Source organism: Castor canadensis, chromosome 15 (genome assembly GCF_047511655.1).
Source record: "Castor canadensis chromosome 15, mCasCan1.hap1v2, whole genome shotgun sequence".
NCBI classification, from domain to species: domain Eukaryota; kingdom Metazoa; phylum Chordata; class Mammalia; order Rodentia; family Castoridae; genus Castor; species Castor canadensis.
This window is the reverse complement of record NC_133400.1, coordinates 90,657,594-90,683,894: the sequence shown is the minus strand read 5'-3', so window position 1 is coordinate 90,683,894 and position 26,301 is coordinate 90,657,594. Positions and strand designations below refer to the sequence as shown.

Genomic DNA, 26,301 nt, shown 5'->3' with positions numbered 1-26,301 from the left:
ATAGGCACTTGCACTCATAAAGTGACTAGGATTATTGTCATTTTCTATCCTAACACACAAACTTTCAGTTAAATAAATTTTCAGTCTTAATGAGTCAAAAGGAGAAAAAGAAACATTGAAATAATACAAACAAGAGTAGGTATACATGAAAGAAAAATACATTTTTATTCATTTTTCAGAAAGGTACAAAAAATTAATAATTTTACTTATTGATCTGAAAGTCTTGGCTCATGCTACATGTGAGTGGCTAAGCAGTATGGATTAGAGGTGATATGTCCAATCAGCATCATCTGAGTCTTCTCCTCATCTATATGCACATGTAGGGCTTCTAGTACAAGTCATGACAAAGTCCACTGTGTTAGTACTTATCAGAAAATGGATAATCAGAGTGATCATCAAAACTAAAATAAGAAAGAAAAGCGAGAATGAATTTGATAATTATGTCTCTCATGGAAGTGACATCTATGAATCTGTCATTAGAGTGAAATTTTAAAATTGCATTTTCTGGTGTGCTGTCGAATGTTCCTTTCTTATTTTCATAAACATAGGATTAAATGAGCAAATTATTCAAATTATGATCATTTCCCAAGGACTTGCTATACAAAAATCTACAGTCAAATATTCCAATGCATACATTTGACAAAAAGCAAAAAGTTAACTTTTCTTTCATATCACATCATCTCAGTGAATGCAGAGATGGTTTCAACAGGGACATATCCATTGCATGCTAAGCAATAATAGATACTTCTGAGGCATGCAGGTTACTGGCAGAAATTTCACTTCAATTTTTCTAATTACTTAGGAGCTTCCCACCACATAGAACAAATTATCTGAGATTCAGAAGTAGAATGTCACATCTAAGATAAAATAAGCTTACTGTATAAGCTATCTACACATTAATAACAACACAAAATACAAGGTGTTAAAATGTCTGCTGGCTAATATTTTAATAGGAGTGAGAATTATTGACTGGCTGCCACTCTTTGTCTCTTTGCATTATGATTCTACCTTTTTATTCATATTCTCTATGCTAATAAAATGTTAACATTGATAATAAAATATCTAGTAATTTTTGATTATATACAATTTTGCACTATGATAAACCTTGTCACAAATTATCACATTTCTTTCTATTATGAATTGAATTTCCCACAGGGAAAAGTAATATGCATTCCTTGCTTACTTTATACTATATGCTCTTTCTCTCAAGTATGAGGTATTTCCTGCACACAATTCCCATGGTTTTTTAACATCTTTTCTCTATAATTTATTAATCCTTTGCATTTAAGTCTCTGTATTTAGGAAAATCAATAACAGGTGTTGTATTCACTTCATCAAACCAGGTGTCCTTAAGACAAATGGAATGTGTGGGTACTGAACAAACATACACTGAAAAGGAAACAAGAGATTTGACAGTATCAAAGTCATTAAATTCCTAATGAACAAGTCAATATGGAGGAGATGAGAATTTTTTAATGAGACCACAGAGGTGATGAAGATGCATTTAATCTGATAAGGACTTGAACAGGTTTTGCAGAGGTGGATGTGAAATTGATGTTGCAAATATTTGAATATACTACATTGAAATACCAAGAATGAACATCCACAGGATACATATGAAATTCAAAGACCTACATGACAGATGTAGATTCAGCAAAGATATTGACTGGTGTAATACATTCCGTTAAATCAATGCAGAGGTGCATATGCATGAGATCGAGTTTACCCTGGTTTTATTCATCTTGCAGCTGTGTCAAAGACAGAACTCTGCAAGTGTCTATCATGAGAGTTCCAGAAAGCTCCTGTCTCATCCCTGACTCACAGGGGTCTCTGTTTCCCTTATATTGATGTAACTTTTAACAATCATGTTATATTCCTCTTTAGAAAACAGAGAAAAAATATGTACCAAAGTTACTTACATATTAAAAGGAAGGTAGAGGAAATTTCTGTGTAGGCCATCTCAGGCTTTCATGTCCTCTGAAGTCAACTGGAATTCAAAAACCTATCACACATGTAGAGAATTTTTTTATTACATGAAGAGAACATATTGGCCAATCTGGAAATCCCAATGAATCAAATTGACTGATGCAGAGACACTACCTAAAATATCCAAGAAGTTTCCAAAAGTTTTTAAAGACATCAATAATGATTAACACATAAAAAATAAATAGAAATCTGTTCCTACATATAATATAATGGAACTTCACAACACACCTGACAGTAGGAAATTTCAAAAGAAGTTGAAGAATAAGCAAAGCTGATGTGATTCAAGGAGGACATTGCCATAATAGTCTTAGAAGATAATGAAATCCAGAGCCAAAATCTCAAATGTGTACAATATTTTGATAATTTTCATGGATACAGTTGGAATTATATATCACATCAATGAACAGTCAGAATGTGAAAATGTCATTTCAACATAATTTAAAGAAGTAATTATCTAAATACTAATGATGACATGCTCACAGAACCAAGGAACTGGCCTGTAAAGGATCTTACTGTGTCTATTTTGGCAAGTTTAATCAACAAAAAATCATCATACAGATCAGCATGGTGGCACAAAACTGTATTCATAGATACTTGGGAGGCAGTGATTGGGAGGATGGTACTTAGAATCCAGCTCAGGCAAAAATTTTGCAAGACCCCCCTCTCAATCGATGGGTTGACTTTTTGGTATGCACCTGTCATTGCAGCTATGTGGGGAAGAAGTAATAATGAGGATCACAGGCCACACCAACCCAAGTATAAAGCAAGAACTTATCTCAAAAATAATCAAGGTAGAAAAGACTGGCGGGGCAAGTGGTAGTGTGCCTGCATAGCGAACGTGAGTTCAACCCCTGTACTGCACAACCAAATAAAATAACGTCATTAATTGCTAACATATTGAAACAAATGTGTTTGTGATCAATAGCAGTACTCTGACATAATGATAATAGGGAAAAAGAGACAGAATTTAAAATATTAAGAATTTAACAGCTGATGACTCTGTATAAGAGATGGTCATTACATAATCCTTTAAATATTTCTAAGTATTTTAAAATTCTCAAAGCAGAAAACATTAGCACAAAGTTATCAACATTATTACTTTTCTGCAAATACATCTAACAGAATATGTATGTATTCCTGAGTAGAGATAAAATTAGTGAAATATATTAAAAGACAACCTAAATATTTAGAAATTTATATATTGATCATATGAAGGAAATAATATTGCCAAAAGGCCACTTGTTTCCAAAAAGATTAAAAGTTCCAAAGAAATATTAGACTAAACCTTGAGCACTTAATCTAGGTGGAAATTGTTTGTAAGGTGATTCTAAATTGCATATAAGAGAAGATTAAGTCAAGAATAACAAACATGTTCTCAAGAGAGGGATTATTAGAGTTAAACTTCTGGCATTAATTTCCAACATAATTAAGGCAGCGAGAAAAAGTAAATCAAGTAATTGATGATAAGAGAGAAGAAAGAAATGTGTTTATTCTTGCGAAGAATTTTTGCTTTCTATTTAAAAGTTATATATGTGTATTTGAATCCATTCTCACATAGTATTAAGAGCAATTCCAGTTGCACTTCAGACTAAACTTGGAAGGAAAGATGATAATAACACTTTTACAAAGTAATGTGGAAGAATCATGTGTTCCAATATAGAAAAAAGCATGACAATCATTCACTATAAAGGAACACTAAGAAAAATTTGGATATATTAAAAGGAGGAATTTCCTTTCATAATACACAATACAAAAAGGAAAAAGGGTAGCATTTGAGAGAAACAATTTCAGCCCATATGTCTGATTCTGAGTCCAATTAATATCCAGAATGAATGAATGTGGGGGATTACAAAAATGCTCCACAGTACTTCTTATCTTCTGTTCTCTACACTGTTTTAAGAACACAACTAGTTCTATTAAGAAATGATGGAACTGAATATATGAATATTCAACTATTACAATTATTTAGGGATATGCATAACAAAATCAAAATAACTTATAAACTGAAAATTATTCAATCCTACTACCTCATTTCAGAACCTAAAGATGGGAGATGATAACTGTCCAGGGCTACATCACCAAAATTATAGTTTCTATCCAATCCTAAATCTATCCAACCATGTAGCAAGCAGTATTACTGAAGAACACAAAACCCTTAGGAATGTGCGTAAAGCACACGTGTAGAAAATTACAGGCAAAATGGTATGGCGTAAAGATATTTTGGAAGAATATAAAAAAGCACACTTGAGAAAGTTATGTAGCAGTTTGAGCCCAGAACCCACACATCACCTGCATGTTCTCTTTGATGTGATTCTCATTGAAACTCTTGGCCAGGACCATAATCCCACGATGTAGCTGGTAACAAAGGGCAATCATGGCAGGACTTCCATTGTACCTTTTTGCCATGGCACAAAGAACTGGATCATCCAAGAGAACTGGCAAGCTCTGATCTGGTCTGAAATGAAAGGCAGAAATGTTGAATTCCTGAAGCAGGTAATTTGTCTGTTATGCAGCTTCCAAAGCAGTTAACAGTACCCACTCTACACCAGGGTTTCTTAAACATAGTCCCAGGACTAGCAACAACAGCATCATCTGGGATCTTCTCAGAAATGCAGATTCTACTCCCTCCCTGAGACATTTGGAGTGAATTCCAGAAAACTGATTACGGTAGGACTAAAACTATTTCATCAACAATTGTGTCATAGGTGTGATTCCTATGATCCTTATTACCTGTGACTATATCTTTGACCTCCCAGAGCACCATAGGCAACCAGAACAATGTCATTTGACTTGCAGAAATCCAGCAATTTGCTCTGATTGAGATAAGGATGACATTCTACCTGCAGATGGGTAGGGTAAAATGACAGATTTTATAAAATCCTTCTAGTAACATAAAAAGGAAATGTTAAAAGAAGCTAAATAAAGAAATGTGTATCATGGTATTTGAATTTAGATAAGTGTTAGTTTTTTAAATGTAAATTTAGTTAAACTAAGTTTAATATCACTGTTGCTGAGCAGGTTATAAAAATGATGCTCCTAATGTGAACCAACTTTGTGAACCAGATCTTGCATGCAAAATAGTTTTCCCACTATGAAGACATATAATAAATTTTAGATGTGGAACATGGATGAACTCATTGAAATATGAATGTTGCATTGTAGAACAAAGCAAGAATATGGTCAAAGACTCATGGGGTAAAGTTTAAAGGACAAAAAAAAACTCAATATGGCAGAACTCTAGTGAAATTTAGGTAGATTTCGGTATCCAAAGAACATTGAGTGAAATCAATCCTAATACATAATATAATTTAAAAAAATCCATGACTCCATAGTAATAAACATACGCATACACACAGAAGAGAGAGTAAGAGAGAGAGAAACAGAGTCAGAGAGACAGAGACAGGGGACATAGATACAGAGAGAGACACAGAGAGAGAAAGTCAGAGAAATAGAGACAGAGAAGGTGAAAGAAATAGGAAGAGAACAAAAATATTTGCCTCTGGAGTAAGTTCTTTCTCAGAACTTTGATAATTAAAAGGTAAGGTATTAAGGTTCACCCTGTTGTGTAGGAATAATTGTAGTTTATCTTGACTCTATGAGCAATTTTTTGTTGAGGTAAAATGCCACATAAGTAAAGTAAACATAGTAGTTAAAATGGAAATTATTAATTATAAGCCCTAGCGAAATAACAATTTCAGGAAAAAAATCACTGATGAATTCTCACATGCTATGAGAAAATTGGTCATGAAATGTGACTTCACCTGTTGTCAATTATCACTTAAAACACTACTAGCAACTGCAATGAAGAAAAATTATTTTTAAAAAGAAGAGATCCGGTTAGGACCAGCTTTGCCAAATGATCAAAACTAACATCCCTTATAGGGAGAGAATGTGTCATTTCATGGCACTTAGTGAAGTGCAGCTTGAGGACATACCAAGGACATTTTTTGACAATAGTGTTTATTATTAATGCGATAAAATGTTCATATTTAATTTCTACTTAATAGAAACTTGGAATAGAGAAACATCTCTCAATAAAAACCAAAAAGTTTGTTAAGTCTAGAATATTTTACAAATCATATCTGGATAACATGGAGAAGAAGGATTGGTAAACATTCTGTATTAAAAACAGCTTGATAAGTATGATGGAACAATGCGTGTCAACAATGTGTGTTACAGTGGTTAAAAAGTGAGAGGTTCAGTAATTGCTAACTATGTCAGACTTAATATTGCAACTATCACAATGTGATGACCGTAATAGTCATGCCAACAACTAACGTGGACAAAATCAACAATTTTGAATATAGGTGGTGAAATGTTCCATACAATTCTTGAAATGTTCTAAATGTTTTAAGGTGGTCATCATAATGATAAATAAAACAGTATTAATGCTGCATTAAAATTTTAATATTTATATTTCAAAATATTCTGTGTCATTATATACCAAATATCAAGACTGTATAAGGTGTATTTTCCAATTGAGGACCCTTTGACTGCAAGCTGTTAAAAAGTATCCCAAAGAACAACCATGCACAGAATAAATGTACTTACACAGTTGACTGTATGGCAGCAAGCTGACAGGAAAAGGAGACTAAGAGGTGGTCAGGCACAAGGTCAGTTCTATGACTTGCTAAAAGTTCTTGAGTGTTGATTTCATTCACCATTAGTATCATCACACACAGGTAACTATTCTTCTAACTAGGACTTTCATTGTCTTCAGTTAATTGTTTCCTGTAGTTATGCCTCTGGTCCAGCACATTAAAACCAGATACAAGAAGAAGAACTCAAGCATGTGAACCCCAACCAAATCCTTACCACTGATTTTCTCTTACTTGACTCTATCCTTTTTTATTGCTCATTCATGGTTTCACAGGCTTGTTTCCCACACATAGTTCCTTCCCCAGCACCTTTACTCATCCAATCTCTGGTCATCCTTCATAGCTCAGGTATAAGTGAACTTTTCCTTCAAGGTGTTGTTAATGACTATCGATCACCTTTGCCTTTACATACCCAAATTCTTATTCACAAATCAACTCTCAGGTTCTCCATATAATTTTTTGCTTTATCAAGCAAAGATACAGTTAAGACTTTTCCATGCCCTGTGTTTTTTGTTTTGTTTTATGGTACTAGAGATTGGACACTGGGCTTTGACCATGCTAGGTAAACACCCTATCATTTGAATCATGCCCTAGCCCAGCCCATTTTTTGTACTTTGATTTTGAGATAGAGTCTCACTTCCATTGTCCACGCTGCCCTGGAACTCACAAACCTCCTCCTTCTGCCTCCCAAGTACCTGGGATTCCAAGAGTACAGCACCATGCTTGTCTCCTCCATACTCTAAGCAAAGGATCTGTTCTTACCACCTTCTAGTCCACAAAAGAATGATGAACAAAGAGGAAAAGACATATGGACATCTGTCTGTAGTACAGATGAAGGAAAATAAGAACAGAAGTAGAGGAGACTGAGAGTGCTCACCTGGTTGCAGACAGGCTTGTACTTGGGTCCTGGCTTATTCAGGATCTTCTCTAGCTGCCTGCAATTAAAGTTGGACACCCCAATGGACTTGGTCAATCCTGCATCCTTACATTTTTCTCCATAGCCTTAGGAGGAAAAGACAGTGACAATTTATGCACTTGACTATATACATCAATGTAAATACAATGTTTCATCGTTAAAGGTAACACTGTCAAGGTATGAAAATGAAGTTAACAAACAGGATTGTTAAGAAGAGAAAAACTAGTAAAGACAATGAGGAAAATGATATTGTTTGCAACACTATTCACTGTGCCTTCCTTAGGAAATCAGAAAGATTACTGCATGTGAAGAAAAAGATGAGTGTTATCATTTTCCCTAATCCTCCTTTATTTTTGTTTATTACATTTAAGTAACTCATCTTCCACCCCACTTAAGCAAAATAGCCCTTATACAGATCATGAGTTTGTACAAAAAAGTCCATTTCCCACTCTCACACTTGGAGTTGTGACCTGACTTCCTATTTTGATATCTTCTGTGTTCTCTGTTCCTGACACTCACCTCCCACGTGGCACAGAGATCTCATATTAATATAGGATCATATATTAATTTTCCATGTCCATCTTTTGGATAAAACTCCTCACTTGGCTGCAATAGAAGCAATCATTAAAACAATCTCCCAAATTTATTTCTCCCAGGTAAATCTATGGGTGGGAAATAAACCTCCATATGATAGATGGAGTAATATTTCACATACTTAAAAACACTTGTAAAGTGTTTTGCATGTGAAGTTTTACAGAATGTCTTTGGGTGACAGGCTTTCTATATTTTCTTTTGTCTATTTTATGCATTATTTAATACATTCCAGGTACTTATTAGTGCTCTTATTGACTTATACTACTGGTCCTGTACTTTCCTCTGGAGAAATGCCTTAAACTGGAAAATTCAACAGGTATATGGCCTTTGATTTATAGCAACAATGAACGCAATTTTGAATCAGACTATGAAATCAATTTTCTGATTAAAATTCATCTCCCAGAGCATATGATAAGTGCAAAGTTAAACATGTGAACAAGAAATGGTCACCTTTTCATGATTAACTTTAATGCTGGAACATTTGGAGAAGTCCTTAACTGTTAATGATTATGAGGTTTGAACTGCCTCAAGGCCATTTGTGCCACCAATCTTATTGACTGGGACAAAACGCAGAGAAACTTGTAGTAGTAAAGAGGTAAAGAATTGATGAACAAAGTCATTTCTGAAGATTACTTCAAATCCCTTGTCTATTCAAGGAGTGAAGTCCTCATTATAAGCCAATTAAATCTTACATAAACTAGCTTGAGCAGTTTCTGCAACTTAAGCAAGATAAGCTTATAAAACTTCATAGCAGCTTATTTAAACCATTAATCTAATTGATGCTCATACTGACAACAAAAAATAAGTTTGATGACAAAATTGCCTACCTTCAGAGCAATTGGAAAATGAATGATGTAGAGGTCCACATAGCCCATTTGAAGTTTCTTTAGTGATCTTTCCAAGCAAAGCTGCACTAGCTCTGGTCTATGGAAAGTAGAACAAAGCTGTAGACATTAAAGAATGGAAGTTATGCTATATTAACATATTAGCCAAATTTTTTAATTCAAATTAACAACCACTAATCTAATCATATAAACTTACATCAACAGATCACATTTCATTAATTTGCAGAGAATATACACACATATAGATATATTACCTTTGAAGTATAAAATATGTCTTCTCTCTTCACAGTTCCATCTGTAATCTTGTTTCTCTTGATCAATCCTAACTCCTCTTCATTTTTATAGATATAACCAGAATCAATATGGTGGAATCCAGCATCTATAGCCAGTTGGTGGCTTCTAAAACCTTACTCAGGGGAACCTACAGAAGTAACCAAATGAAGAATATAGGGAACCTCATAAGTGGGATTTACTTCAGGCACAAGCAGCGATCTTCACAATAATTAACTTTACTCTACGTCTTGGGTTACTTCTTCATTTGTGGTTATGTTTCAATCCAATTGTTCCTACGTCTTTCCTACTTAATAGCAAGAGAAGGACATTACAGAATCCTCTTCATTCCCAGGCAATAACTGGCTTGTCTTTGGCAGTGGTTGGGCCCACAAGCATTCCAGGGTCTGTGATTTGTTAGAAGTTGTCACAGTACTCAACATTTATCTTAGTACTGTTTATTATTTATACAGTGAGATTAAAAAAATAAAATTAATATAAGAAAAATTGCACTGGAAGGAGTATAAGAAGAAATGTGGTATAATCTCCAATAAGTCTTCTCTATTGAAGTCATGCAAAACTTAATAAATTCACCCAGAATTGAATTTAGAGGACACATAGGAGCTCTGCTTACAAAGGAAGCTGCTTAGAGACTTAGTTCCTAAAACTTTCATTGGGAACTGGTTATATCATAACCCTGTGCTAACACCCCCAAAATTCAGTCTCCCAAAGAAAAGCAAGTGTATATAAACTCCACTACTTGCATCATCTTTATCTGTTATCTCTTATAAATGGTGAGAAAACTAATTTCCAGATGTCAGAGAGGTCCGTTTGATAACAGGCCCTTTGCTAGAAGCAGTGGGCAATGTTGCCTCTTTTCTACAGTCATTCTATCTGAAAAACAGAAGTATATACTAGGAATGAGGATGTATGTTCAAAAGATATAGATGAGAAATTATCAAAATAGTGTACAGATTCCACTAGGTGCCATCCCCAAACCAGTGTTTCTACCAAAATTGGATAAACATATGAAAGTACATGAAATGAAAAGGTAAACTAGACATACACTTACGTATTTTAAGAATTCCGGGATTTCCTTGTTTTAACTGAAATTACAAGGAGCAAACAGTCCTTCCACCATCTTCTGACCACAGTCCTGATATTTCCGAGATGTAGGGGCACTCAGGTATTTAGCAGGGCTGAAGCTTTGGTGGAGTGATTGATCTTTCAGTGTCCTTCATATAACCTTGCCCTTAATGTCTTACAGAAGAGAATAGTATGAATTTAAAATTCAGGCAATGAGTCTCTTGTCACAGAATTATATGGTCTGAGGACAATGTGAGAATGCAAACTTTCTTCCATGCTGATTAAGCCTCCACTTTTCTCACTTTCATTTTAGACCATTGTAGTTTAAATCCAACATTTATTAACAAGGAAAAATAATTTACAGATGTCTGTGTAATATTTTTTGTAGAGTTAAGAAGAGTACATCAAAATTCTACTTACTTGAAGTCCAAGAGTTACTATGAGATGTTCAAATTACCCCACAGCTGAGTAGCATTACTAAATCTATGCAGGACATCTCCAGTAATATTTATCACAAAGATTTCTGTGGATGTTGCCTTCTTAAAAGGAGAAAAGAATCCTTGAATAATTGAAATAAACAGAGGAGCCACTCCCATTTCAACCAACTCCTAAGCAAAGAAGCTTACAGGCTGTTTCTTTTTCTTTCCTTTTATATTTTTTATTTTAATCAAATATTCAGAGAAATGACAATGAAAGGAATCACAAAATGTGAAAATTTGGGCATTAAATGCATATTTTCATTAAAGCTAGCTTCTTGTTAAACTTGCTTAACATGTATTAATTTTATGTATTAATGGTGTTCATGAAGACATTTCAACACCATGCATATAGTGTGAGCTGATAATAACTTGGTAACTAGAATTTCATTGTAAATCATTTACTTTTGTTTGTAGTCTTTGATTCTTTTCTTCCAGAATTCATAAGATGTATGAGAGGTTATTGTGACCTATACTTACCCCACAGTGTTGGAGAACACCAGAAGATGTTCATTGTGTCCAGTGGTGTTGTTCATGTTCTCTTTATCCACCCTGATCCCTATCCTTCCTCATCTCTCTTCAACACTATTTTACATTGAGGCTGACATGTTTTAGCTCCCACTTATGAGACAGAACTTGTGTTACTTGTCTTTTCATATCTGGCTTATTTCACTTAGTGTAATGTCTTCCAGTTCCACCAGTTTTATTACAAAAGATGTTATTTCATTTTTATTCATTGCTAAATAATATTTCATAGTGTACTTATATTTTCTGTATTCTTTCATTGGCTGCTTGGCACCTAAGATGATTCTATATCTCAAATATTGTAAATAGTGCTACAATACAAGTGAGAGTACATGCAGATTTCATTTCCAAGAAGTGGAATCATTGAATATAGCAGATATACTTTTAATATTTTTAAGAAAATTCCATACTCTTTTCCATAATGGATTTACTAATTTATGTTTCTATCAACAGTATAAAAGAGTGTTTTCTCCACACTTCCCACTATCACTTGTTATTTTTTTATTTTGGTAGTAGGCATTTCAACTGGAGTAATATAGTATCTCATGGCATTTTTATTTTATGACCTATTACAGAGCAATAGGAATCAAAATATCATGTTGCTGTACTAAGAACAGAAATGTAGACAATAAGAAACAAAGAGACAGACATCCCAGAAACAAATACATAAATGACAGGCTCCTCAATAAAATATGCTGGGAAACTGGATATTAATATGCATAAAATAACTATAGATCACAATATTTCTCTCCCTTTGCAAATATCAATACCAAACAGATTAAAGATCTAATATAAGATCCACAAGTATGAAACTACTATTAGAAAACTTAGAGGAATCACTCCATAGCATTGGTAGAGGCAATGATTTCTTTGCTCCCAAAGGGCAATAAACAAAAGCAAGAATAGATAATTGGGATTACATTATACTAAACTAAGAAAGTTCTTCGCAGCAAAGGAAATATACAACAGAGTGAAGAGAAAATCTGTAGAAGAGTAGAAAATATCTGTCAATGATGTACCTCATACAGTATTACTATCCAGAATATAAAAGTAACTCAGAACACTTTAACAAAATCAAGTAATGCAATTAAACATTGGCAAATGATCTGAATAGTCATTATTGAAAAGAAGAAATACAAACAGCCGACAAATATATGGAGAAAAAAAGACTAAATAGCATTGACAATCAAGCAGTGATCTTGTCTGCTTATTTTATCTTTTCTATCTAGCTCTGTAACAGACTGAGCAGAAGGAAAAATCCAGGGCCCAGAATCATCATTAAGTGACCACATATCAAAGTCCACTGCAAATCAGTCCCTGTCTCTCTTATGTATGGGATGACTCTCACCTGGTGAAGCTGAGAACCAAGTGAGTCCCACAATCACACAGAAATTTGGTAACTTGGAAACCCAGGTCATCTACCACTCATTCTAGCTGTTTTCTTTTGAACACTCAACCCCAACATGATGGTTGTTACCTCTTTAAGTGTGTAGGTGCCAAAGCCCAGGACAGGAATGAAGTGACCATCATTTAGTTGCACACACTGATGTTTAGAATTCATCACCTTTTCTCTGGCTAAGCAGACTTGGTTTCTTCTTTTGTTTCACAGAGCAGTGAAAAACTGGTAGTCATAGTCCCAACTACCTGACTAATAAGTAGTCCATGGCATGTGTATCTCACATGTGAGGAGAAAATTTGGCAGCAGTTCACTTAATTTATGTGAAAGTGAATGCTTAAGACCATTAAAGGGCAACAGATGTAACTCAGTAATGGAGTGCTTGCCTAGCATATGCAAGTCCATGAGGAAAAGGAAATTATTATATAGCCAATCATAAAGTATTAGTTTTTATTTAATTTTCTCCTTAGAATTTTTCATGAATTGTTTGAAATTATTCCAAGAGATTATTATTGACCATTCTTAGACTAGAAAAGTCCAAACACAAGTTTCCTTTATTTTGATGAGATACATTTGTTATTCACACATTATTTGAAACACGTGTAAACAGATCCACAGAATTCAGAAACAGCAGCCAGGAATGGTGGTACATTCTTAACATTCGGAAGGCTAAAAAGAGGCCCAGTCTGGACCTCACTCATAGTGAGATCCTGCTAAAGAAAGAAGGAAAGAAAGAAAGAAACAAACTATTGACTATCTTCCAAGTTTTGATCATCAACACTGAATCTGAAGTTCAAACAGAAGGAAGGATTTTCAACTTTTGCACTGAAAAATATTTTCTGTATCTTCTTTCCTTACACTGTAATTAGAATACATATTTTATCTCCCTGCTGTATTTCAACTGTATCATCCCTTTTATACTTCTGCTTAGTCCACAGTCTTTGACAACTGTGCAATACAAAAGGCAGTACAGAAAGCTACTTTAGTGAAAAGTAAATGATTAATAATTATTAAAATCATTTTGCAATAAACAGAAGCTTAGAGGTCATTACATTTTTTCATGTTATTCTTCTTTCAGAAAACTATCAGTAATTATGCAAAAACACAAGACAAATGCTTCATATGACTTATGGTCTTGTTCAATATTAAGAAGTTGAAAAATTGGAAAACTTTTAAATAAGTATTATTTTAGAATAAATTTGTAAACTTTGATGCAGTGATAAAAGGGGATATGGTGAAGCTATTAAAATAGAACATATTAATGTTTTAAGAAAGAATTTAGAATGCAGAACTAAGGTTCTTTAATGTGGTTAGTAAAAAGAAAGAATATACTAAATTCAGTAGTGTCATATATCATAAAATATGCATTAAAAAGGGAAAGATTTAAATTATAATTTGTGATTCCTCCTGAATGGCAGAACAATGAGTGGCTTTACTATTTTGCAGTTACTGTCCTTGTTCTTTGTTCTTATTTTTGTCTTTGGCTCTTCTGTCTTCTTCAGTTTTAATTAAACACTTTCTATGATTTTATTTTTCTCTTCTTTTTTTTGAGCTGGCAATATACATTTACAAGTAATTGAAATCTTTCAAATCACACTATGCCACTTCACTAATCATTTGAATACCTACTAACAGAATATTCCAATTCATCTTTCCTGTCGCTATATGATTAATTCATTTTAATCTTATGTAAAAACTATAATCAGCAAATATTTTGTTGCTATTGTAATTTTTGAGAAATTTGTTTTCAGATCAATTAAGAATTTTTTAATTCATCTTTTGCCTCAATTTATTTATATTTCTCTTCTCTTTTGAATAATAATTTCACTGGATATAGAATTTCATATTAGGTTATTTTTTTTCTCCCAACTTTTAAAATATTTTACTCACTATCTTACTTGCATTGTTTGCTGAAAGGTCTAATGGAATTAACTTGTTTCTCTGAAGAGAATATGTTATTTTTCCTCTAACTTCTTTTAAGATTTTCATTACCTTTGATTTTCTGCAGTCTGAATGTGACATGCTGAAATATTGATTTTGTAAGGAGTTATTTTCCTTTGTGTAATCTGAGTTTCCTGAATCTGTGGTATGGCATCTACTAGAAAAAATGTTTTGCTTCTAATGTGTCTTGTTTACTTTTTCTCTTTTTCATTCCTTTATTCCCCTTCTGCTGATGTTACATTTTCTGCAGTTATCCCACAGTTCTTGGTTATTATGTTTCTGCAACTACCTTTAGTTTTTCTCTGCACATTTGAGTTTAGAAAAGCCCTATTGACATTTATCCAAGCACCTCAATTCTCTGCTTGGATGTGTCATGTCTGTTAGTGAGCCTATCAAAGGCATTTATAATTTCTGTCAGTGTTTTTGACTTGTGGTGTTTCCTCTTGATTCTTCCTCAGAATTTCCACCTCTCTAATTACATTGCCCACATGTTATCAAACACATCACCTACTGTTCCATCAGAACCACTAGTATACTACTTATAATTACTTAATGGCTGAGTGAGATAATTCTCATACCATTGGCACACCTATATCGAGTTCCCATCGTTGGTTGGATCCTTAAAATACTATGTTTGTTTTTTAGTTTTATGATCTTTACAGTTAATTTTTAAAAGCACTATGTGACATACTAGGGGTAAATGACCTTTAGTGTATGATTTGAAAGCAGTACATTTCATAACTATGGTGAAAAGGCCTTTAGTGTGTGGTTTTGCTTTATCTGACTAGGAGTTAGTCTGTGTTTTCTGTTTATTGAAGCTGTAGATGTCTGAGGCTATAATTTCTTCTGGTATCCTTATGCTTGTCTCCCCTATTGTCTTTGGGTTACCTAGAGAATTCTTCTTAGATAGGAAGTGAGGTGTGTGGATCTTTCAATCATCATCCTCTGTTGTCATACAGGGATCCTACTGATATGAGAGTAAGTAATAAGGAAAGAGAAAGTGTTCTACAATCCAATAGTTAGGTCTTAATCTTTTTATTGAGCCTGTGATTTTGGATGTGACTGTCATACCTCCTTCTCAGTCCACTATCCTCAAAAAGACATAAAAGAAAAAGGCAGATATGATTGCATCCAAAGTAAAAAGATGCATCCCAATTTAAGCTCTTAAAAGGTAGGGTTATATAACAGTTGTATACCTATTTGAGCTAAAATCTGACAGTACGTATGACCCCATGTAAATTAAAGGAAGAATTAATTCAGAAAAGACTGAGTTACACAGTTTGGTTACTTAGGCCCCAGCAGGACTTTTGAAATTACAGCTGTTATCAGGCTGATGAAGTCAAACAACAACAAAGAAACAATAAAAACAGGCACAAATGTTAGAAGGTATTGGCAGGGTCTGATCAACTGACAGCCTCAAAGTTATTTGATTGTCAGATGCTTGATTGCCAAAATTTTAAGAAAGAGATCTGAGATTAAAAACTTGATTAGTATTACCTAATTGTTTGTACTCCTTAAAAATGTAGAAAATAAATTTGATTTTGTAAAAAATGTCCTAAAAGTTAAAACATTTGATAAGCTTTATCAAATTGTGCACATGCATTTTCAAATAATGTTTGAAAATTTAGGGATGAATTTACCAAAGGCATTACCCTGTAACATTGGCTTTAAAGGAAATATTTAGTGGCTTAGAAATGTTTTGTATTTTGTAAGTAAGTAGACCTTGTTTTGAATTTAAAACACTTAAAAACATTAAGTAGATCAAATTAATATTATATCAACTTGAGAAATTTTATAAATATAATGTGAAATATTGTTTCTGTGATTTACTACCTCAATTAGTACTTTACCAGGCTACCTTTTATCATGCAAATTGATCTTACTCAGGGGATAAACTCTTTAAAATAAGTTTGAGTAATTGTTTAAGAAAAGAATGCATACTATGACATTATAAATTATAAAAGTAGATACAATTACAGTCAAAATAAAGGGTACCACCAAGTACCAATGCCACCACTAATAATGGCTACACTTTGGTGGAACAGATGGGACATATAACACTTGCTATCAGATAAAATATATGGAAAGTTTCCTTTTATCTTAAGACTATACATGTCCAGAATTATGTCCCAAGCCCAAACAGGCTTAACATGCCCTCCTCAATCTCCCCACCTCTGACTCCTGATGATAATTCCAGGCTACTTCCCCTCTTACTTCCTGGTTAATCCTCCAATAAGGAGACCTCATCCCAGAGTTTCCTTGAAATCTGATCCTTGAGCTGCTTTGAAAGGAAACCTGTGAATGTTGGCCACCCTTCCTATATGTACCTCATCTTCCAGACCACATGCAGTGTGTTCCTTGGAGGACTACAGAAACCCTGACTGATAAATACCTGCTATCTGCTACTTCTCTAAATGTTGATTTCTGTACCCACCTGTACTCCAGAAATGTCTATAAAATGTCTGTTATCATCTTCCGTCTTCTGCCCACAGACATGTAGGCAGGTTAGGTTCTTGTTATAATGGATCAAAAGGAGACAAAACATCCAAGAAATCAAGACTGAAATGGGTCATTATTAAGGGAAAATACTTTTTTATTTCATTTCAGGAAGGTACAAAACTATAGTGCTTTTGCTTCCTGACCTGTGGAAGCTCTAGCTGAGGGTTGGAAGCAGTGTGGATTATAGAGGAGGTGTCCAATCACCTCTGTCTAAGAATGCTCCAGTACCACTCTTCACATGCAAGGGGTTGTAACAGAAGACATGTCAAAGGCCTTAGAATTTTCTTTAAGGTAATGTCTTAAGGACATCATAATACAAGCACAGAAGCATTGGCATTCATAATACAAACAGGTGAAAGGCAGTACCTCATCTATGCTGACAATTTAGTGTTAATTTATCTTATCTGACCATAAGCTTTTAACTTTGTCTTAGCAAAACCAGTCATCTGAATAGATTTATAATAAGTTACAAACTACATAATTAAAAACTTTCCAGAAAATAAAGTTGTTAGACTAGATGGAAATTAAAGAACATTAAATAGGAATTAGGACCATGACTTCACAAAGTCTCCCCCCCAAATCACAGAGAATCAAACAGTTCTTAACTCACTCTATTAAGTCAACAATATAGAATCAAAGTCAGATACATATTCTATAGAAAATAAAATGACAGAGTAATATAATTTATGAATACTGTGAAAATCCTTGCTAAAACAATAGTGTGCCAAATTAAAGACCATATTAAATGAATTGAACACAGTAATAAGTAAGATTTCTCCTGAGAATTCAAATATGATTCAATATCAAAAGGCCAATCAAAATAATAGATAGCATTAACTGAAAGCAAGGAAAAACACATGGTCTTTTCAACAGAAATGAAAAAAAAATTGACAAAATTAAACTTTTAACAATGAAACATTCAGCACACCAAGGAACTACCTCCACAGAACTAAGAGCTTAAGTAAAAAACCCACAGAGACAAAGGCACATGAATTAATGGAAAACTGAAAGATTTTTTTAAAGATCAGGAGCTTGACTTAATGCTTGTTGTTGCCGCTTCTGTTCAACATAATATGGAAAGTTCTAGAATTTGGACAAGGAAAAGAAAAAGCAGACAATGTACTAAGGAAAAAGTAAAATTATCCCTGACAAAAGACAGCAATATCTATCTATCTATCTATCTATCTATCTATCTATCTATCTATCTATCTATTTTTCTATCTTTCATCTATCTATGTATCTTCTCCTGCAGATTTCATAAGCAAAACATTACAACTTATAAATACATTCAGAAAGTTGTAGGATACAGAATTCCAAATAAATACTAACAATAAGTACTCAAAAAGAAAGAATGTAATTCCATTTCATTTACAACAGGGTAAAAATAATCAACTATCTAAAAATAAGTTCAATCAAAGAGAAGAAAAAAACATACAATGAAAACTCCAAAACTTTGCTTAACAGTATTATTATTAGATGACACAAAAATAAATAAAAGTCAACCCATGATTATGGATTAGAAGTCTTAATGTTGTAATATGCAACACTATCCAAGAGATCTACAGATGCATTGAAATATTTATCACACTGCTAATGGTGTTACTTCTTAGAACATGAAAACTCATCCTAAGATTGATGTGGTGTAGGCAAAAAACTTAAACGGGCTCAAGAAATATTAAATGGAACTAAAGGTTACTGGCTTGCCCAAGGTCACTTGGAAAATGTACTCTGTTAATTGTCCTTTTGACTGTCACATGGACATCATCTCAGATAGAGCTTTACACACCTATCTTATTCCTTCTTATTCCCTTAGTCTGACAATAATATGTGCCAAATTAGAAGATTTGCTTGGGAAATCTTAGGAGTAAACTCTTAAGAATAAAATTTCTCTACATAGAAACTAATTTTATACCATTTGCAAAGGGCACCACATGGTTAATGTTTTCCCACTACTTTCAGAAGCATATTTTGTTTTCAAGTCATGCTCTAGTTGAACTCAGTTATTTTTCATGTTTCACACAGCTCATAATATAGAAACTCTCTTCTGCCTCTACAAACATTTATTTTTTTTACTTAGAGTAATAAGGTTGTAGGTTCTGAGGTTCAATCAGTGGAAAGTTGTCTAGAGTTAGGCAACTTCAGGAAGTAACTGGAATTGCAGGTGTCAAGGATTTCCCTGATGGTCTCAATTATAGAGACCATACTTAGAAACTTAGATTAAGATTATACTATCTAGGATTGCAAGGCATCTGTCCCTTCTGACTCTCTTTTGTGGACACATTTGTATTTTACATTCTGACTTGTCTTACCTAGTCAATTTATGCGTATTCAAACATTTTTCCTTCTATACCACTGAAGTTACTACTCTACATGACTTTCTTTTCAGAAAGTTTAAACTTAGAGCCTTTGAGATGACAAATATGGATAGGTGGATTTCCACCATTAAAAATATATTAAGACACAGAGAGGATTTTTTTAGGATTGGTTTATAATAGTGGCCCACTCTTTGGCTCATAGTAATTAATAGTAGTCTACTCTGTTACTGTGTTTTTATATCTTTTTGGTGGTACTGGGGGATAAATTAGGGCCTTGCACTTGCTAGACAAGTACTCTAACACTTGAGCCACTTGAGCAGGCTTTTTACTTTGGTTATTTTTGAGATAGGGTCTCACTTTATGCCCAGCCCAGCTGGAGCATGATCCACATGTAGCTGTAGCTGCGACACCAGGAAAAGGCTACAGCACTCAGCCATTGGTTGAGATGGGATCTTGTGACCTCTCCCACTCTCTTGCTAGTCTTGAACTAAGATTCTCCTTTCTCTGCTTCACTAGTAGCTAGGATCATAGGCTTGAGCCACCACATCCTGCTCACTATTTTTTATTATTGCATGTAATTTCTGATTTTAATTGTCATGAAGCTAAAGAAACAATACTAGCTTTCTGAATTACAATTTCTAAAGAGATCCAAAGTGGATTTTGGGAAACAAGTGAAAAGCTGCTTTCACTGTTCTTTTTGTCAGTGCCAAGAGCAGAGACACAAAACCTGTACTAAGCAAGAAATACACCATGTGACCCCTACATCTAGTATCACGGTAGTTTCCTTAATTGCTTAGATTTGGACATATCCCAGTCAATGCTTTCATTCTAGGCTAATTCAGCAACTCACACTCACAAGGCTATGTGACTGACACAAAGGTCAGTATGGAGGAAATCAATTTCACCTGGAGAGGAGTAGATCCTTTCTACTAGCTATGACTGCACATTTTCAAAGAAAAATTACAAACTACACAGTCTTTAAAATGTAATTGCCAAGAAATTTAAAACCACAAAACAGCCACATTGAACTAAGCATTGAAACATCATGCGTGTTTACTTTTTCTATATTTATTTTAAATTTAAAAGTAATCATTATGTATTTAATGAGATATAATGGAGCTTTTATTCTATGTGTACATTATAGAATGAGTCAATCAAGGTAATGAACATACCTGTCACTTCACTACCTTGCTAATTTCTTATGGTGAGATAAAAAACATTCAGATTTCTGGGCCCATGAGGGGATTCAAGGCAAAATAAAGAAGGAGTTGCCTTGGTCTGCTCTGAAGTAAGAAGGCCTCTTGCTGGTTTGTGTCCAGTGTAGCTTTGAACTGGAAGAGATAAGGTTCATGGAGAAACAGTGAGGAACATATCCATTGCCAATCTGAGGACTTCTTAAGCAAGTCAGTATCTGGGGAGGGAGCTACATCACCCCATTACAACATGATGGCTGCAGCTGTGCACATAGATTAAAGAGTAGATACAAACTGCTAGAATGTTATGACAACATATAACTACTGATAAGGAAAGGCATCTTGTGGTAGAATGGACGCATAAGGGAAAAATTATGGGAAACATACCCCTTTAAGCTTTTATAAGACCCTGATGCTTGGTGGAAGGGCTGAAGGGAACTGAACACCAGGTGGAGGCTCCTTTAGAGACTCTGAGGTAGATAGTGACTTGTAGAATAATGGATGCTTCTCTGAGGGTTCAGCGTTTAATTCCTCCAATAATTTTCTCTCTCAGTACATAGTATTCCTTCCAGTGACCAGCCATAAATTTTCTAATTTCACAAGGTTCACTGGAAAAATTGGCTAGGATGTAGGACTTCTGTGTGACCAGAATGGGTTAATGGAGTTGAAAAGGAATCAATGTTTTCCCAGTTTGTATACAATCAGTCTGAACAAGAAGATGATCTCAAGGGACCCGATGACTTTGAGTCATACAGGAGAGAGGAAAGAAGAAGGAAAAGGAGAAGTGAGGAAGTAGGAAAGCAGGAATGAGAAAAAGAGCAGAAGCGAAGGGTTCCTGGAGTCATAAATAATAAACATTCACATGCCTCAAGTGCACAGTTGCTCCTGTAACAGACATGTCCATGATCAGAGAGAACATTCTGATACATTTAAAAAATTTATTGTTGTTTATAGCATTTGTCCCTCAGAGGTGTTGTGTTTTGATGAATGAATACACTAGAGTAAATGTTCTGTGAGCAATAAACGTATACCCTAGAAAGTATGAGTGGAGATTAAGAGTGGGGACTGAGAGATTTTGAAGACCATGACTCAGAAAAGCATTGCTTCAGTAAATGGGCATGAGTGGGAGACTAGAAATGATATTGCTAGATGTATGCAAGGAAAGACACTGTTGTCTGGGAAGGAACTTCAAGTGAGAATAGGTAGTAAAGGAGATTTTTATGAAGTTTTAATTTTGATAATGAATTTTGAGGAAAACTCATGGAGTACTGAAGCATGGTATGGATTCAGTTTGGATACAATATGGAATGCAGCCTCTGAATGAATAGAGGAGAAAATGGACCCCCTCTTGAGACCACTGCCTCTTCTACATTTTTTTTCCTTTTTAATATTGTTCAATATTATGTGAAGCCTTTAGAATCCATGGAGCTGCCTGCTCCCAGTAACTTAGCAGTTTTCATGGTCACTGAGTTAAAGATCATGATATGGGAATATTTATCTGGACTGCCTGGGTGTGTAATAGCGGAATGGCTACACCATTTTGTTTTACACCATGTTATTAACTTAACTGCTGCTTGTAACTTGCTCTTTGGTTTTTCGTTTTACTCAGCTTTGTAGCTTCTCAAGAAAAACACAATCTAGATGAGAAATTATTCCTAGCATTACCTATTACAAGAAAAGGGGATGAAGAGGAAAAAAACAATGAAAACTGAAACAAAAACATTGGTCCCTGGTCCTTCTAATCAGTAAGCTTTCCTTTTTTTTTTTTTCCAGAACCTGGCACATCTGGTAACCTTCAAATAACAAAAGTGTGGGCCAAGCACTTGTTTGTTCTGTTCTCTGGTTGAAAAAAGAATAATGTTTAACTTAGACAAAAATAATGTGTTTATAGAAAGGATTATGAAACTGGGACAGGATGTAAAGTCATCCATAATTACAAAACTACTCCAGAATATTCCAACTAAAGAGGAAAGAAAACAACAACTTAATGACATTTGTTTATTTGACCTTATGATTTCAGCATGGAACCTTCCATGCCTTACCCCACTACTTCAGTTTTTGGTCATAAATAATTCTTTCACATTGCCAAATTGTTTGAAATATTCATTAGGCTAAGAGTCTGGACATTTTTTCAGATCTATTAGCTTATTTTAATAACACCTAATTTCAAAGGAAGGGAAGGAGGAAGGAAGACTGAAACCTAATTCCCTTTCTACCAACTTTCATTTCCAACTCTTAGCCTTTGTGGGAAGTGGGTCAGCCTGGGTCCTATAACAGATAGACCCAATTTAATCACAATATCACTTTAAGTAGGAACCTGGAAGGAAATAGTAAAAGAGGTGATGTGAGGATGGAAGCACGGGTCAGAGATTCAGAGACACTATGCACTTTACATTGAAGATAGCAGATGGGATAAATTTCACAATGCTACAATAAATATCTCTGTGTTTCTCTCCCAAACTATCTTTCTGTACTGTATTCGCCTTTCTTGTGATGTTAAAAAATGACACATGCAATGCATACATTATAAGTTGAGGTAAATGGCATAAACACGGTGATGTAAAATTAATCTGCTACATCACGTTTTGTTGGAACAAGAACTTTTGTGAAAACTCACATAGCTAATAAGTGATTAATGGTGTCACATAGACAAATTGGAGAAAGGGATGATTTGTGTGCTGGGCAGAATGGAACAAGACAGTAGGCTTCTTCATGCTCACACAATGGCATGCAACTTAAAACTTAAAACTTGAAATTGTTTATCTTTCTAATTTTCCATTTAATATTTCTGGGCCACAGATGACCCCAAGTAAGTGAATCTGTACAAAGTAAAACCAAGTTAATGTGGGGGTATTATTATAATATGTAATAATTACCAGATCAAAGTTTTGCATCATATATCCATCACCTCACACAGTGGCTTTGCTTTTTATTCCCATGTTTCATGCACATACTTTAACTTTTCCCACATCCCTGCTAGCAGAGTTTTCTTTTGTATTGTCATTGTTGATATTCTCCATAAAATTGCTGTAAAATGGTATGTCATTGTGGTTTTCATTTGTATTTCCCTAATAATATTGAGGTTGAACATTTTTCTCATACTTCATTAGTAGTTTGTATATCTTCATGAAAGAAAAGTCTATTGAGACTTACCTTGTATTCAAATTGGAATATTCTGTTTTTGTTGTAAAGTTACAGGAATTTTTAAAATATATTCTTGTTATTAATGTCTGATTGAACATAGGATTTGCAAATGTTTTATCTTGTGAGTTGCCTTTTTACTATCTTGATAGCATTTTCTGATGCACAAAAGTTTAACTTTAATTACAATTTACCTATACTTCTTTTTCTTGTCTGCATTTTTTGATGTTATATGAAAGAAATTTTGGTCAAATTAAGTGTCATAAAGCTTTCCTGCTATTTTTCTTGTAAAGGTTTTAGAGTTTTACCTCATTCATTTATGTCTTGACTCATTTTTAGATATTTTTGTATGTAGGATAAATAAAATTTATATACAGATAATAAGTTTTCTCAGCACCATTTGCTGAAAATATATTCTTTCTTTATTGACTGCTTTGATATATTTGTCAAAAAGTCACCTTACAATATATATAAGGACTTATTTGGGGATTCAGTTCTATTACAGTGACCAATGTATATATCATGGGTGTGCCTCTGGAGTAACCTGTGTCACATTCCTTTGGGTATACCCCAGGAGTGGGATTGCTGGATCATATGGCAGATCTATGTGCAGATTTTTAAGAAACCTCCATACTTTTTTTCAAAGTGGTTGCACTAGCTTGCATTCCCACCAGCAGTGTACATGGTTCCTTTTTCCCCATATCCTCACCAACACCTGTTGTTGGTGGTGTTTCTAATGATGGCCATTCTAACAGGAGTGAGGTGGAATCTTAGTGTGGTTTTGATTTGCATTTCCTTTATGGCTAGAGATGGTGAGCATTTTTCATGTGTTTTTTGACCATTTGAATTTCTTCTTTTGAGAAAGTTCTGTTTAGTTCAGTTGCCCACTTCTTTATTGGTTCATTGATTTTAGGAGAGTTTAGTTTTTTGAGCTCCCTGTATATTCTGGTTATCAGTCCTTTGATGTATAGCTGGGAAATATTTTCTCCCACTCTGTGGGAGGTCTCTTCAGTTTAGAGACCATTTCTTTTGTTGTAGCACAATTTATTTAAGAGGATGTCTTTACTGTATGCTTTTGACACATCTGTTGATAATCAAGTGGTTATATATGTGTGTGTTTATTTCTTGGATGATTATTCTGACTCATTGATCCATGTGTCCATTTTTATGACAACGCTGTTGTATTGTACTACTATAGTTCTACTGGATGTCTTGAAAATCAAAACTATAATAAGGTTATCATCTTACTCCAGTTTGAATGGATATTATCAAAATAACAGAATATATCAAATGCTGATGGAGATGTGGAGAATAAAAGAACTCTAATGCAGTGCTGGTAAGAAAGTTAATTAGGCGTATTCTCCAAGAAGACATCAAATGGTAGATGATACTGGGTACAGTGTGAGGGTCCAGAGATCTGGGAGCCCCAGACATGGGAGGCATTGGCAGTGACTTTCTGAGGAGGCTTTGGTAGAAGCCTCCAGAGTCATTGTCAGGGCCAGGCTGAGGCGTCAGTGATCATGGAGGCAAGGCTGAAGACAAGGAGTATATGCCCATCACCAAGCTGTACTAGCTAGTCACAAAGATAAAGATCAAATTATTGGAAGAGATGTATGTTTTTTTCCTTGTCCATCAAGGAGTGTGAGATTATTGATTTTTTCTGGGGAGTGTCATTCAAGGATGAGATTTTGAACATAATGTCAGTGTAGAAACAAACTCAAACTTGCAGTCACCAGGTTTGAGGCATTTGTAGCCATTGGGGACTACAATGGTGACACTGGTCTGGTTGTTAAGTGCTCCAAGGAGATAGCCACCACCATTAGATGGACCATCACCTTGGCCAAACTCTCCAATGTCACTGTGTAGAAAGGCTACTGGAGGATTAAGATTGGCAAGCCCCACATGGTTTCATGCAAGAGGACAGGTCACTAAAGTTCTGTGCGGGGAGCTTCTTCCTTGCCCGCAGAAGCCCTGGCGTCCTCTCACCTCCTATGGCCAGGAAGTTACCACTGATGGCTGGTACTGGTGACTGCTACACTTCAGCCAAGAGCTGCACTGCCACCCTAGGCAACTTGACAAGGCCACCTTTGATTCCATCTCCAAGACATACAGCTACCTGACCTCAGACCTCTGGAAAGAGACTGTGTGCACCAAGTCTTCTTATCAGGAATTCATCAAGTGCTTATGAAAACCCACAACACAGTCTCTGTGCAAGGCCCATACTCTAGCTGTGGCTACAAACAGGGCTTTTAAAGTAAAAGCCCTGAAAAGCTAAAGGGCTAAATAAAGTAAATTAGCCCTGAAAAAAGAATATAAACTATATAGGCATTATTAGAAAATAGTATAGATGTTCCTCAAAAAAAAATTAAAAGCAGAATTATCATAGGATGTAGCTATGCCTTTCTTGGATGTATACCAAAATAAAATGAAATCAGCATACCAAAGAGACACTTGAATCCCTATTTTTATTGCGACACTATTAACAATAACTAAAATATGGAATCAACTTACTTGTCCATC

At 34.6% G+C, this 26,301-nt stretch overlaps 2 pseudogenes; one reads left to right on the top strand and one right to left on the bottom strand.

Annotated features, from left to right (window-relative positions):
- Positions 1-358: 358 nt before the first annotated feature.
- On the bottom strand, positions 359-12,857 carry LOC109678867 (estradiol 17 beta-dehydrogenase 5-like; annotated as a pseudogene).
- A 10,582-nt stretch (positions 12,858-23,439) lies between these two features.
- On the top strand, positions 23,440-26,034 carry LOC109678868 (small ribosomal subunit protein uS5 pseudogene; annotated as a pseudogene).
- Positions 26,035-26,301: the final 267 nt, after the last annotated feature.